This window comes from Electrona antarctica (genome assembly GCF_951216825.1).
Source record: "Electrona antarctica genome assembly, chromosome: 19".
Classification (NCBI taxonomy): Eukaryota; Metazoa; Chordata; class Actinopteri; order Myctophiformes; family Myctophidae; genus Electrona; species Electrona antarctica.
In genome coordinates, this window is record NC_136800.1 from 37,540,770 (window position 1) to 37,556,980 (window position 16,211).

Consider the following 16,211-nt stretch of genomic DNA (forward strand, 5'->3'; position numbering starts at 1 on the left):
TCACTGTTAAATAAAACAAGAAACAGCAGTGGAAATAAGCCCAAAGAGGCGAGCAGAGCTCAGTCCAGTAACCACTCGCACCTAGAGAGTCAAGCTCATGACACAGTGAGTTCTTTGATTTCCCAAACGGTTTTAAGACTGAGCGCTATTTTACACCCCTCAGTCAGGTGCCGGGGAAAGGAGTTATAGAGAACGGTTGAGTCTCATCGGTTTGTTGTGGGTCCCAGCAGTCCTCCATCAAAACAGCAGCACGCATCAATACTCCTTTTTGAGACGTTTGCTCCGCCATGCTTGCTCTGCCCTCTCCCACTCTCTCTCTCTCCCTCTCCCTCTCTCTCTCTCTCTCCCTCCCTCTCTCTCTCTCCCTCCCCCTCTCTCTCTCTCCCTCCCTCTCTCTCTCTCTCCCTCTCTCTCTCTCTCCCTCCCTCTCTCTCTCTCTCCCTCCCTCTCTCTCTCCCTCCCTCTCTCTCTCTCCCTCCCCCTCTCTCTCCCCTCATATCACTCCTGCCCCCGGAGATAAGGGCCAATATACTGGAAGGGGAAGGTTCCAGTCCTTTGCCGATGACAGACAGTTATCTGGCAGGAGATAGAGTGAAATAAATATCGCACTCTCACAAAGGCGAACAGGGACCAGAAGGAAAAAAAGACGGGAGAGCCAGAGAAGAAGCGAGCCGACATGGAATCGTGCCTTCTGAAGCGCCATCTTCAAAGTGGAAAATAATCCAAGCCAGATAATTGGCCTCATCAGAAAAAAGGATGTCCTAGACCTAGAAGCTAGCCTGTTGAAAGCGTGCATTCATCGTTCTGTACACTAGACGATGCTGAAAGGAACTTTCCATCTTGCTCTTATAGATGCACAGTTTTAAAAAGGTGAGCCATTATGGCATTAACATTAGTATATCAATTAAATTGCTCTGTTTGCTTTGAAAGGCCTCATACAGACATTGTATGCACTTCTGACTTCATATTATTACATCTCCTAATATATATATATATATATATATATATATATATATCAGCCATGGTGTTCTTTTGTGATGTCTCCAGGCGAAAATGGGGTAGCTCCTGTGCCATTTTAATTAAACTTCACTGTGCGCACATAAAACTGACAGTGAATGCATGTCTATGTTCGTTTGCTGTGATATAAAGTCCAGATAATGAAGTGGACATTAGGTCCAGAGCACTGATAAATGACCCATCGAGTTGCTGTAAAAGGTCAGCCCTCTTATTATTTACAACAGCGGTGCTTTGTCATGTCCAGCAGCGTCGCTGACCTTGGCTTGTACAGCACCCTGAGTCCCTTCATTTCATTGCCTCTCTCTGTCTGTCCACTATAGCCTGTGTGTGTCTTTATCTGCACATGTATGGAACAGTGGTGGAAGAGTACAGTACTTACGTATACTTACTAACCCCTATTTACTTTATTTGTTTATTTAGACGGGACAATGCATGAAAATACACTGGATTTAGCAAAAATGCTAACTTTTATCCGCAGTCCCCACATGAAAACAACACATGCTTGTGATTGGCTGATCACCCCATAGCGATGATTTGATTGGCTGAGCAAAGTACATATTGTGATTGGCCAGAATGAGACGATGTATGATCACGTATGATCATAGGAGCGCCCCTCACTTCACACAGGTGTGATTTACGTCTGATGACGCGTCAATGTTGTCAGCTACTGGGAAGACAGACATCAAGAACTTCCACAGAAAAGGGAGTTGAGACACCATTATTAGGAAATGAGCCTGCCCATGCATATCAATCACAACAGTGGTCCCCAGGTTGATTCTTAGTTAGTGTGGTGGTCCCTGGTTCACAATCAGTGGAACACCCCTTCATTAATGTGTTACATTACTTTAATGTTGTAGCTGGTAATGCACGGTACCTTACCATAAAGGTAACTTTATGTTCTGCTGGTTAATATACATCATAATGCATCAGTTATGTAAAGTCAGCTAATTAAATAGTAACTAAAGACTGTCAAATAATTATAATGGAGCAATAAAGTACTACATAAATGTGTACGACATTATTGCCACAGTCATAAAAGTGGAGGTTTTGCAAATCTGCCTCGAGATCAGTCTCAGTAAACACATCTAGAGAAACTGTATGCTCAAGCCTGCAAGCATACCGTAGCTACAGTACAATTTTGGGGTGTGTTTGTAAAAGTATGCATTCTTGATTCAGCGTTCAATGCACTTCCTTCAAGAATTCAACCACAAACTCATATACAGACCGTAAGCTCTCGATCTACGAGCTTGTAGAACTGCTATTTTTTATTTATTTTTTACTATCAACTTATAATGAGTAATGACATGCCCAAAATAGGGAGGCCAGGTTGTTTACATACAGTTGGAGGCCATCAATATTGTCCTGTTCTTTTTGCTGAGGTTTGCGTGATCTGCGCAAAAGGACAGTTAACCCATTTTGGGCGGGAACCCCTTTTGGTGTTTTAAACATTATGTTATAATTTAGCTATTGAAAAATAGCAGATCTACAAGCTCATAGTGGCGCGCTACGAGCTTGTAGGTCTGCTATTTTTGAAAAATCGTGAAAATATTTATTTCAGAAAACTGGAGGATTTAGAAGGATTTTTTAAAATGTTGAGGTCAGGCCTAAATGGGTCAAATGATAAGGGACAATATCGGACCCAACTGTACCCTGTATACAGTATATATGACTCGTCTTTACCTCTAATAAAACAGGGCCTTAGCTCTAATAAAACAAGCCTTGTGATAATTGGTTTTGTGAAGGAAGTGAGGAGTGAGGGTAAGGTCACACAATGTCATGCGCGAATGCAGGGGACTTGCCAATGCCTGCTGAGGCTAAATCTGTGTGAGAGATCACCAAAGTTGAACTCCACACGATGGAGGCACATGATGCAAGCTTGCTTCCCCACCATTAGCTCCGTCCCTTTGCTGACATAGAATAGAAGTGAACAGGATGTGAATGTTGAATTTGCACATTTGGGTGTGACTGTACCCTGACAGGTGAGCCATGCAGACACTGCTGCGCCAACATGTCTGCTCTTTATTCCCTCGACACACAATGATGTCATAATGACATAATGAGCACCTGAACCTCACCTGAACCTCATTATGTCAGCGATAGCTAATGATACATTACTTTGTTTGTTTGTTCAGTTCAATGGATTATTTTCAGAGCCATTGACCTAGTGAATAGTTTCATAGTCGAGTTGGTACAGTACATTGCAGATATGCAGATTTACTCTATGAAAAGTCCAACTTTATGTCATGGTTGATTTTAGTTTTAATATTTTTTGAGTGGTGTAAACCACTCCTACAACTGGCTTTGTTAGTCTGTCTGTCTGTCTGTCTGTCTGTGCAAAAAAAATGAGCATGGTTGATGCTGATTGGTTGATGCTGATTTCATTACGTCAGACATTACGTCAGAACACAGCTGATCAGGCTATATAATACCTTACACCACTCAGTTCACACGGGTGTGATTTTTTAATTTATATTTTCAGTTTCCACTTCAAATGATAAAACAATTACCTCTTTTGCAATGTCATAGTTTTGTTTTATTTGGGTGAAAAGCAGTGTCTTTCTGATTCTAAAGCAAATTTCCCATCCATAACATTACTGAATGGAGTTAAACTAGGTTAAAAATGCAACCTTTTCCACCACTGAGGCAGAAAACAAAGCCAGCCTCGGGCCGCTCTTCAGAGGTGAGGAGGATCTTTCTGTTCCCTTCCTAGATGTTATTGTAGTGAATGTGCTTCGTCAGTCTCATAGGGAGGGAACAGGGTCAGTACAGCATGCACACTCACCGCAGATGAGGTGAGGGGGTGAGGGATGCTTGGATGAAAATAATGCATACTGGAAAAGCCTGAGAACACAGAGTTTTACTTTCAGGCTTACTTTCAGGGACACTTGTGTTATAGTTCCCTAAAGTTACAGTATGTACTCTATGGCAATATCACAATGAAGGAAACCATTGATCTCAAGGATACATTTATGTGTTACCTAATGGATGGATGGAGCGGGGGCGGCAGACGTGATCTGATCTGAACAGAGAGAGCGGTGTGGAAGAATACATGCGATGAAACGCAGGTATAGAGCGTCGCAGTCCCGCCTCCTACCCTGGACCAGGAAATGATTCTCCGTTCATTTTCCTCATAGACATTTCAGAAAGTATTTATTTAAAGACGTTTACGACGCGGACAAAGCCAACTCGAGTCGTGACAAATCATGACAACAAACACAATTTTTGGGGCCGAACAAATAATTAGAAAGAAGAAAAAAACGGCAGGTTACAACACTTTTTTTGTTGTTTTTCTTCTTTGTAATTATTTGTTTGGTCCAAAATATTGTTTGTGTTGTCATGAGTTGTCACGACTCGAGTTGGCTTTGTCCGCGGCGTAACCGTCTTTAAATAAATACTTTAAGAAATGTCTATGGGAAAAATGCATTGGGTTTCATTTCCTGGTCCAGGGTAGGAGGCGGGACTGCGACGCTCTATTGCAGCTGACTTTATACGGTTAATATACACTCTTTGTACAAAATACACTTCCCAGAGAAGCAAATTAGCAGTTGCTGTTTTGCCCTTTAATTACACACAGTAGCAAAATACCTCAAGGTTTTGGCAGAGCTGCTTTGCACATTATGCTAGTGATTTATCCATCCTGTATACAGTATGGAGGGGGGGGATACACACCGCATGGGTGGGGGATACACTCCGCATCCGCAGAGCTAGCTATTTTTCAATGGCCAATCGTGAAGTCTCTCCATCGTAAATCTCCGTAATGTGTGACATCATGCATAAATGTATTTTTTTCCCGGGTGGAATTATGGCCGCACTATGCAGATGCCGGCTGTATAAATCTGCCAAACCATCAGTGTACCTTTGTTGCTGTGAAGCAGGAATAAATCGTCACAAGTGCTTTGCTCACCAGCTAGCCGCGGTGAAGCAGGCCTCTGTGAGTGACACATCCCCGGCTGAGTGATTTGCTCCTCTGGTAAATGGAACCACCAAACTAGCTTAAACAACACACGTAATGGATCATAATGTCCATGCCTATACCACATGAACCCTAGCCTCCCTATTACAATATTCGTCAAAAGATGCCGATCTATAAGCTCACAATTTTGGTGTTGTCGGTTTTGTGTTGTGAGCTTGTAGATCCGCTATGTAGGTGTAGCCTTGCCGAGCCATGAGGCCCATAGGGCAGGAGCCTATCTCCTGTTTCTGTAGCGTGAGGCAGCTTGATGTACAAGTACACCCCCTGGACATGACGCTAGTATGTCGCAGGGACTTACCCCCAATCCAACCCTTGATGCTGAGTGTCAAGCAGGGAGGCACTGGGTCCCATTTTTAGAGTCTTTGGTATGACCCGGCCGGGGATCGAACCCCGACCTCCCAGTCTCAGGGCGGACACTCTAACCACAAGGCCACTGAGCTGGTTGTAGGTGTGATAGAGGCAAAAACATAGTGGACCAAGTATAGCGCTCTGGGGAACGCCTCGACTAGAGTAGGGTTTAAGTGGTTAGAAAATATGCATTAAGTTACTTCATATTGGAAATAAACAGTGCTCTGAACGGAATAATATGAAGGTGTTATCTCATCACATTTACATATGGTTTATCTTTCACAGGCTTTCTGGCTCATCTCTGCCGAGGTTGATGATGTTTCTGTTAAAGCAACTGTGAGAGACACCGCCGATTCATATCATTTTGTTGTAAAACTTCACAAAATGATTTAAATGCAAATGATGAAGTGCTACGTGTTGATGTTTAATGACTGCGTGTAGGTTGATCTTATTAGCTCATATTGGGGATCAGAGATGACAGAGGGAAGCTTTAGACTATAGGGTGCTTTAGAGTTTCTGTCTTTCACTGTAAAGTTAATATTCACATTGTGTAGGCAGCCTAATGCATAATAATTATGCATTGCTATTCATTTCAGAGTGAGACAAGCAGGGCCGGATCTACCATATGGGCACTTTTTTGCTCCACAGAAAATTTCCCTGCTAATCCGAATTAAATAAATGGTGTCTAAAAAGATTAGTGTTTTATTGTTGGTGAGAAGGGCAGCTGAAAAGTGCAATTGTGTGTAAAGCAGCAACAATGCGCTAGATTGGCTGTCACTCTGGGGGGGGTAGGCGACCGGAAATAGGCCAATATAACGGCATAAAACTGCCCCAAAACGGCTCCGAAACAGCAAAAATGTTGCGTGCGCGTGAAGGGGGGGGGGGGTCCCTTCGAGCTTCAGTGCCCAGGGGCCCTCAGAGGTGTTAATCCGGCCCTGGAGACAAGGACGTGTGGACGTACATTGTAGTCAATAAGCAGCATGTCGCATATGGCACGTTTTGTCTGAGCATTCATTAAGGCGGTTCAGAAGATTTGCCCTTTGTTTAGATTAGACGAAGAGAACAGTTTGTTTGTCTTTTGGTGTTTCTGGCTATTATTATTAGCTGGAGTTGTGGGTTCCAAAGGAACACATTTAATTTACCTGCACCCACCAACTACTCCCTCAGAGAAACAAAGAGCAAGTTAATGGCCCTAACTTAGTTTAAGGTATCGTGATTCATGATACAGACTATACAGTAGACATGTTTTTTCAATCTAAACGTGAGCTCACACTTAAAGGTATATTCAGTGATTTGACTTAATTCAAATATCACTTATTTTTTCTTTTTTTCTGGATAATCCTCCCTACTATAGAGTGTGCTGACCATTATAAGGAGTTCCTCCCTGTCCCCAGTGAGCCCCTGGGGTCAAAAAACCCTAGTTTCAGTTTTGGTGGCGGGTGGCAAAACCTTCATCCAATCAGGATGAGTGGGGCCTTCCTCCAATCATGATCGAGTGGGGGCGGGCCTTGGTGCACGTGCTGTTGGTCTGTTGCACTTCCCCCCACTGTAGAGCGTGCATGGGCACATTTTGTTACCGGGGCGGACTGGGTGGTTTTCCAAATCACCCAAATCACTGAATGCTCCTTTAACTCGGCATTTAACTTGGCAATCACACATTACCTCGTGCCGTGGGATGCATCTAAAACTATAAGTATATTTTCATGCCAAAACGTTTGAACTAGAATGACAACAGGACTTTTACTTGTAACAGAGTATTTCTATATTGTGGTAATTGCTACTTTTACTTTCCACCGTCTAAGCCAGAGTATAATAATGTGCTGCGTTACATTATTTGCTTTGTACAAGCAAACATGAGGTGCATTCCCCAGCCTCCTTTAGCATGATAACCCCCAAATCCCTGAGATATTTAGTCTCTTCATCACCCTGGTCCTCCTGAACGTGCTGTGCTCTTGTTGACACAGATTTCCCTCCGTCATTCGCTCTCGTTGTGCGCCACAGTCCCCTTGCCACCCTCTCCCTCAATCCCCTGCTCCTCATCTTCTCTCCATGACATTTCCCTGACTCGGCCTGTCTCCCCCCCAGCTTCTCTCTGCCTCTCTCTCTGATTAATTACAAGGTCAGTGTAAACAAAAGGGAGCTAGCGCGTGTTCAGATGCTCTGCTATATCATTGTCCGGGACTATATTCATACTGTAGCCCTTCATTTATCAAAAGTCTTGACCCCGGCCTGACTGACTGCCACCACGCAGGCAATTCTAATTAATATAATGGACTCGCTGGTTGCTTTTTTTTCTTTTTTCTTTTTCTAAGCGATCGCCGCAACGCAGTCATTTATATGCTGATTTGCCATTTTCTCAGCCTTTGTGGCAGCGCGGGCCCGGGTGTGTGACCCGTAAATCCATAGGGTCGCTCCATGGGGGCATAACTCACTCAAGGACATGTTTTGTTCCTGAAATCAAAACAAGACTTAAGGGCTTTGGCATTGGGAGGTTATGAGTTGTGGCGATCTGTGGTGGCGGAGGCAGCGCTATACACGGAATGACAGCCTGGCAGCATCCCGTGTCTGACAAGATTGCTTGCCTCGGCAGTATCACGAGACGTATCGCGGCATTATCGTCACGCTGCACGTTGCAGTCATGATCGGTACGGTCGCTGCTATTATGGATAATGATCATTATGAGACAGAATGGGTGATGGATACATTAGGCTCACGAAGCCAGGCAAGAATAACCCAGCCAGTGCATGTTATTGCAGCTCTACCATTAGCTTTAAATGAGAGGTAATCAGGGAGCTGCATGCATGAAGACATAACCTTCATTGAGGGCCGCTCTCAAACACAGCCGTCTGGAGGGGTGTTGGACACAGCCGATACTGACCAAGTCTGTTTTCCTTTATACGTCTATCATTCCGTGTTATGTTTGTAATGATTCTGTCATTTTCTAAAATACGCGTTGACATGACAACACAGAAGGCATGAAACACGGATTCTGTTTTGGTAATGAGGGTGCTGATTGTCTATCCAGACAAAGGTACATCAAATTACGTACCTTTAATACCAGACAGCCAGTGCACAACTGCACGCTGCCATTTATAAATCAAATCATTACATCATTCTCCTATGATTGTTTACTCTGCCTATTTCTATTGAAGTCAGAACATTCTCATGTATGTCACCGTGACCGTACAATACAAAAATCATCTCCAAATGCAGTATTTCTCTTCCCCTGGTGTATAGAGTCGATGTCAGTGCACACTGGTACAACAAACGCACTGATGCCCCACAGATATCATCCATATCTAAAAATATTCTGCAAAGCCGTTTTTGGAGAGAGTGCGGTATAAAAAATGAACACTGCCAGTGCAGTGTTCAATAGGCCTTTGAGGGAATGTTCTACTAAAATGTACCCATCAAAAAGGTTGTGAAGTATAAGAATTCAACCGTGGGCTGTTAGACGAAGGCTTTATCTGAATACACTGGATAACTTACAAGGATATAAAAGAGCTAAAGATCCTATCACCAAACACTTTATTACTTCAACATTACCATTTAGTTTATTTTAGGCTATGAGTTGCACTATTATGTGGATCACTTCATCTGATAAGCGCGGTATAAATCCTTCATTTTGGAACAAAAAAAAAGTGCACATAAAAAAAGTAGCGAAAGACAAATACACAACGAGAAGAATGTCCTATAATAGTTGGGAGGGAAAACGGTTTGTCCATAAAACAAGTTTATGAGAGCCCATCTAATCCATCTGGTGTGTGTTGCTTTCTTTCCTGAGAAAATTGGTACACAAGCCATTTGTAGTGGGCTAGTTGTAAAGAAAACAATGGCACACAATAAAAATACACTGCGATGTCTCAGAGGGTCTATAAAACGAGGCCTGGTCCACTGAGACTAATGCTAATCTAGACCAAGGTCAATACAGGGCTTATACCCTCTTTGTGTTGTGGGGTTAGTGGCTTGCGCGTGCATGTATCTGTCTGTTCTTTTTGTTTTTGTATGTTTTTTTTTTTGTGGTTTTCGCCTTTTTATTTTATTTTTTTATGGAGGGACAGACAGTAGGCTGACAGGAAATGGGGAGAGAGACGGGGGGGGAAGACATAGCCTGGTTAATAAACCAGACCGAATCAGCCGTTGGCAAAAATAAAAATCCTGCCGGCCCGCGACAGTGTTGTGTGATATTAGTCTGGCTTATTAGCCAGGCTAGGGAAGACATGCAGTAAAGGCTTGGGAGTCGAACCACACTGCCAGACTGGATTGCCAGCCAAGGTGCCTGGACCACTGAGCCATGGCCCAGGCCGTATCTGTCTGTTCAAGTGTGCAGGGGACATATGTATGCATGTGTGCTTTTGTGTGTACAGTATCTATTTGGCCTGCGTATTTAAGTCTGTGTACGCATGCATGCATGCATGCAGGGATCTGTACACATAGTTACGAGGTAAGCATTTAGCCAGACGCTCTCGTGCAGAGCGACTTGAAAGAGCAAGGTCAGCCTGAGCACTGCGTGGACCCTAATCAACCAACCACGGTGTGAGTGGTGGAGTCATTAGAGTGCTACGAAAACACATGGTGTTCTGTAACCACTGCAGGATAACACCTTCTCATCTGCATACATTACACGTGTAGGCAATTCTGTCTTTGTGGGTGTATGCATTTATTATGAGAGGTCATGCAAACTTTGCAGGAACGTGTGCAGTGCATGTGTTTGTGTGCATACACATATGCGCTAGTGAAAATTAAATTAAATTCCACTGTTTATGGCAGAAACACGTATATACACATTGTATACTCAGTGTTGGAAAGTGACTACATGTAAGTACATGTATCTGCTGTACTTCAGTACATTTTTAGGTCCTTTTACTAATACTAAAGGTATTTACATTTTCTGCATAATATTCTATACATCTAAGTAGCTGCAGAGACAACATTTGTATGACATCTATATTAAGGGGCCGAAACTCTTATGAAAATAGCAGATCGACAGTACTTGTAGATTCGCTACTTTTGCCAACTTTAGTTGGTGTAGAGGGAAAAAGAGCAGATCAAGCACAGAGCCAACTCAGGTCAAGTGTACTAAGTACAGAGGATTGAAGTGGTTAAAATCATTAGATAACTATTTCCCCCCCAAAACAGACACTGCTTGGGTTCTGTCCCCAAAACAGACACTGCTTGGGTTCTGTCCCCAAAACAGACACTGCTTGGGTTCTGTCCCCAAAACAGACACTGCTTGGGTTCTGTCCAAACTCTTACAGGTGTGCACGCCCACGTGTTTGTGCCCCTACAAGCAACAACCAGGCGTCTGTGTGTGCGTGTGTGTGTGTGTGTGTGTGTGTGTGTGTGCGCGCTCGTGTGTTGTGTGCGTCTGTGTGTGTCGACCAATCCAGGCCAGTCGGGCCAACTAGAGTAATAGAGTAGCCCCATCTGGACCTAGCACATGGGCCAGACTGTTCGAGCAGCCAGGGGAGTGAGCCAGGGCTCGTGTGTGTGTGTGTGTGTGTGTGTGTGTGTGTGTGTGTGTGTGTGTGTGTGTGTGTGTGTGTGTGTGTGTGTGTGTGTGTGTGTGTGTGTGTGTGTGTGTGTGTGTGTGCATGCGTCTGGGTGTGCAGGCATCTTTGCAAGGCTCTGAGTGGTCAGCCAGACAGAGAAGATGAAGGCATCCACCTGCTAGATACAGCCTAGTTAGTAGATCAGGCAAATAGAGACAAACTAGAAATATAGCATTGCCGTTGTACTTATATGTATATATATGTATATGTATGTATACTTGTATGTATGCCTCCGCAGCCACTTCCATGTCTGTCTATATATGTTGTTGCTTCTGGGTGGAAACGTGACAGCAACAGATATTCTTAATGATGCAATGCGTTTTGATCTCGTAGATTGGCTATTTTTTCTGCGTCCGCACTCGCACTCGTATGACAAAAGTAGGGCATTCATTTATGGAGAAAAGAACATTAAAGTTGAAATGTCCTTGACCTTTTAGCACCTTCTGCAAATCCAATCAGTTCATCCTTGAGTCAAAGTGGATTTGTTGGATTTGTGCCGAATGCCCTCAAGGCGTTCCAAGGATATCAGGTTCACAAGGTTGGGACAGACGGACGGACGGACGGACAGGCTGACGGACGGACGGACGGACACGGAAAACATGATGCCTCCGGGCAAGGCTATGCGCTAGTGGACGAGGCGTATGAAATGAGAACGCAAAAGATAAAGAGAAAGAAAGAAGGAGGTTGACACAGAGAGAGAGTAAATGGGAGATGGACTTATGCCCCATGTATGGAGTGGCTTGTTGTCTGTCCTTTCTGCCTGGGAGTAATCTCTCCTTTGTGCATGTTCCGGGGAGGCGTACATGATCTAGGCTTAACTTTATTAAGGTGACAGTTATTGGCGGCAATTGAAAAAGACCCTGATAATTCTGGCTTCTCCTTCCTTTTGGGCACCAGCCCGCGACCATCCATGCTGCTCGTGACTTCTCGAACGATTCAACCGCTTGGCAGCACCGAAAAGGCTGGCAGGGAGTGGGATTGTAGCCTCGCCGAACGAGATTGAATGATTCCAATGAATGAGCTGGTTTGCCGCCTCCTCTCGCCTCGCTGTCTGCCCTGGAATAAGGCACTGCCGCCATGCACCGGACGCGCCAACAAAGAGCTATCAGACTTACACGTGTAAGTTATCGTTTTCTCATTTCTTGTTTTTTGGTTTTGTTTGTTGGTGAACTCATAGGGGATTCTATGGAATGGGAGGTAGACCAAACACTCACTCTGTTCTCTCCAGTCACAGCTTAAATGGAACCATCCATGTCTGTCAGTTCATTTCAAGGATGCCCCAGAACAGAAAAATAGGAATGGAAGATTAAACTTCTATATTGGTCATTTCTCATTCCAGGTTTCAATATGGCAGCTGAGGAGAAGACCCAGGTGGTGCAACCAGTGGAAAATACATTAGCAACATTAGAAAAGAGCTTCTAGTTAATGTTGCTTTACATAATGGCCTGTGTCTATAGAGCTAATACAACACACACACACACACACACACACACACACACACACACACACACACACACACACACACACACACACACACACACACACACACACACACACACACACACACACACACACACACACACACACACACACACACACACACACACACACACACACACAAGCACCTGATGCCCACCTTCTGCTGAAATCTAAGTCGTTTCCTCATTTCTAAAATGTACTGAGAGTGTTATACAATACATAATACATACTGTAGTGTACACACATGCACACACGCACGTCCGCACACACACACACACACACACACACATGCACCTGCACACACACACACCTAGTCTCTTGCTGTTCCCAGGCTCTGAAACGCCCCTGGGCACGGTGACAAAATGAATCTGCTCAGGTGGAATGATTTACCTGTTGAGCAGGCATACAGTTTTAAGAGCGGCCATTTGTCAACAGGATCTGACACCATCTCCCCAAAAGCCGTAAAGAAACACACAGCAGCATCCAACACAGAGGGCATTGCTCATTCCTACGGCCGCCACCACCATATGGTCCGCACATCAAAACAGCACGTTCCACCCTGCTGAAATAAAATGGCCGACCTGCTTTGAATATATGCATAGCCTAGTGGAACGGTGCTCTTGCTGGCCGAGCATGAACAAACTTATGCCATGCTCTCTCCGGGACTATATAAAAAGACTAGATTCATGGTAGACACTTCAGGGGCCATTCACTGTCTGTCATCAGCACATTCACGCACTGGATTTTGTTTGTCATATTCCTGGCAGCCTGAAGCCTGTATTAACAGTTCCATAACAGCTATACAGTATGTGGCACTGGTTAAAGGTCTTACAGCAAACAATCTTTAAGTTATTACTACTAACCTCATGTATTAAGGCCTTGCGTCGTTGCCTTACGTCTTCAGTCTTCAGGAACACAAAGACTGCAGCAGGTGGTCAGCTGCAGTCAACTTGTACTGTATGTTGTGTTGTGCCTGTGTGAGATGAAAAATACATATGTGTCAAGAGGTGGCAGTAGTCTGTATCACCAGTGGTTCATTTCATTGTTTCAGTTCGTTTTCAAATGTCATGGCCCTGTACCTCCTGTGGTGCATGGGATGACATTGTTTTAACCTTTTTTGGCCTGACCTCGAAATTTAAAAAAAATCTTCAAAATCCTCCAGTTTTCTGAAATAAATATTTTCACGATTTTTCTAAAATAGCAGACCTACAAGCTCGTAGCGCGCCACTCGGTGGCGCGCTATGAGCTTGTAGATCTGCTATTTTTCAATAGCTAAATTATAACATAATGTTTAAAATTTTAAAATCTACAAGCTCGAAGATCGGCTATTTTCAAATGGCAGAAATAGGGCTGAAGTGGTTAGTGTATGTTTTGTAATAATCAAAATCTACAAAGTAACTAGTAGCGCCACCAACAGGTGGATTTTTGCAAAACACATTTTTGGAACAAAATGCCTCAAATCCAATCCAAGGCGTGAGAAGAAATGGCACCCTTTTCACATTGGCCTATTATAGCGCCACCAGGAGGCCACAACCTGACCTGCCCTGGTGGAGACCTGTGTCCCAAGGGGCACTTTATCTAGTTGCCTCTGAGATGTAGTGGAGTAGAAGGAAAAGTACTGAAAATTGGAAACACTCAAGTAAAGTACAAATACCTCAAAACGGTACTTAAATACAGTATACTTAAGGAAATGTACTTAGTTACGTTACACCACTGTGTATCACGGCTGTATAGCAGAGACACGCTCCAAAGCAGAGGTGAGGAGAACCGTTCCTCAATAAAGCAAAGAATGGACTTTCTTCCTTGGGAATGTGTTCTCTTCGGTTAACTTGGAGAGTCTTACAGACTTTTTGAGATTTCTTTGCTTGAGAGAAACTTGTACGTACATGATGGTCTTGAATTCATCATTAATTCATTATGAAAATAAATCAATAGTTTGTATAACTTATATTAGACTGTCTAGTCAGCTAGTTGCTTTGGCATCTTATATCAACCTTTCCACCCGTTCCACCTTGTCATACTGCTCACACGCACTCAAAGCAATAAAACAATGTCATCCCATGCACCACAGGAGGTACAGGGCCATGACTCCTGGCGGAGATTTGCGCTCCACTGAGCGCACCTTCCTAGTTTGGTTCATCAGTTTCGTCATTTCTTGACGGTTGACTGACAACCAGCTGGAAGTAGCTGTCAGTCCAGGCTTTCTGGCAATACTGTTGTGCCACAACAACCTCTCCATTGACACCCATCACCCCCCCATCACCCCCCCGCACACGCGCGCGCACACACACACACACACACACACACACACACACACACTCCTCAGTCCACTGACCTTCCGACAGACAGACAGACCGACAGACAGAGAGAGATCAAGAAAGCAAGAAATGGCAGGAGACAGGAAAAAGGACAAAGAGATAGAAAGGCAAAGAGATTGGCAGGCGGTGGCTGACAGTCTCACACACACACACACACACACACACACACACACACACACACACACACACACACACACACACACACACACACACACACACACACACACACACACACACACACACACACACACACACACACACACACACACACACACAGCGCCTTGGTTTCGTTTGTGGACCCTTCTATCGATAATGAGATGCACAGTGAATGAATGGACGACCGACAGACAGACAGACAGACAGACAGACAGACAGACAGACAGACAGACAGACAGACAGACAGACAGACAGACAGACAGACAGACAGACAGACAGACAGGCCATCGGGCATTAACAAAGATTGAGCAAAATCTGGGCAATACATTGGTACAGCTGGCCAACGTGTATGGAGGGGGCCAGTTGGAGCCATGCACAGATGACTTGGCAGTGCAGGTTCTGCTACATGATTTGGCCACCATGGATATGCAACAGAGACCTCATTTAAATTCATGTTTAATTTATTTATATTCACTGAGTGGAGCCGTGGTTTCGTTGGTGGACCTTCTATCCAAAGTGCCTCACAGTGAATGAGATGCACAGTGAATGAATGGACGACTCCAGGAACCAAACAGTGGACTTTTCTATTGTGCATAATGCTTAAAAAAATGGCACAGGCCATGTATATGAATGACACACACACACACACACACACACGCACACGCACACGCACACGCACACGCACACGCACACGCACACGCACACACGCACACACGCACACACACACACACACACACACACACACACACACACACACACACACACACGCGCGCGCGCGCACACGCACACACACGCACACACGCAATGCGTGTGTGCGTGTGTGTGTGCGTGTCACGCATACATACATGCTGCAACAGCTGAGAAGAACTCACACACTCAGTTGATGCTTTGCTGCAAGATACAGCACTGTGCGTGCGTGCGTGCATGCGTGCGTGCGTGCGTGCGTGTGTGCGTGCGTGCGTGCGTGCGTGCGTGCGTGCAGAAGTGTCAGTGTTAGGGAGCATAGGCATGATTAGATTGGCCAGCAGTCTGGCCTGTGAAGTGGTACTCACTATTGAGTCATGGCATGCAGTTATTATACTGTACACACTCACATACAGTACGCACATGCACGCGCGCACACGCACACGCACGCGCACACACACACATAGAGAGATGCCCGTTCCCATGGCAACACTATCAATAGGAGGCCATAAGGGTCAGGAAGTGGAAACATCTGAGACAGAAAAGCCACCACCACCCCACCTCTCTCTGTCTCTCTCTCTCTCTCTGCCTCCTCCCCCCTCTCTCTCTATCCCCCCTCTCTCTCTCTCTCTCTCTCTGCCTCTCTCCCCCCTCTCTCTCTCTCCCCCCTCTCTCTCTCTCTGC

General features: G+C 44.7%; 1 protein-coding gene across 1 annotated transcript in view; it reads right to left on the minus strand.

Annotated features, from left to right (window-relative positions):
• Positions 1-13,262, minus strand: part of tnr (tenascin R (restrictin, janusin)) — a 325,579-nt gene extending 312,317 nt beyond the window's left edge. Inside the window, exon 1 of the mRNA XM_079529713.1 lies at positions 13,233-13,262. The gene's annotated coding sequence lies outside the window, so the exon portion shown is untranslated. The remainder of the gene's footprint in view (positions 1-13,232) is intronic.
• Between the last annotated feature and the right edge of the window lie 2,949 nt (positions 13,263-16,211).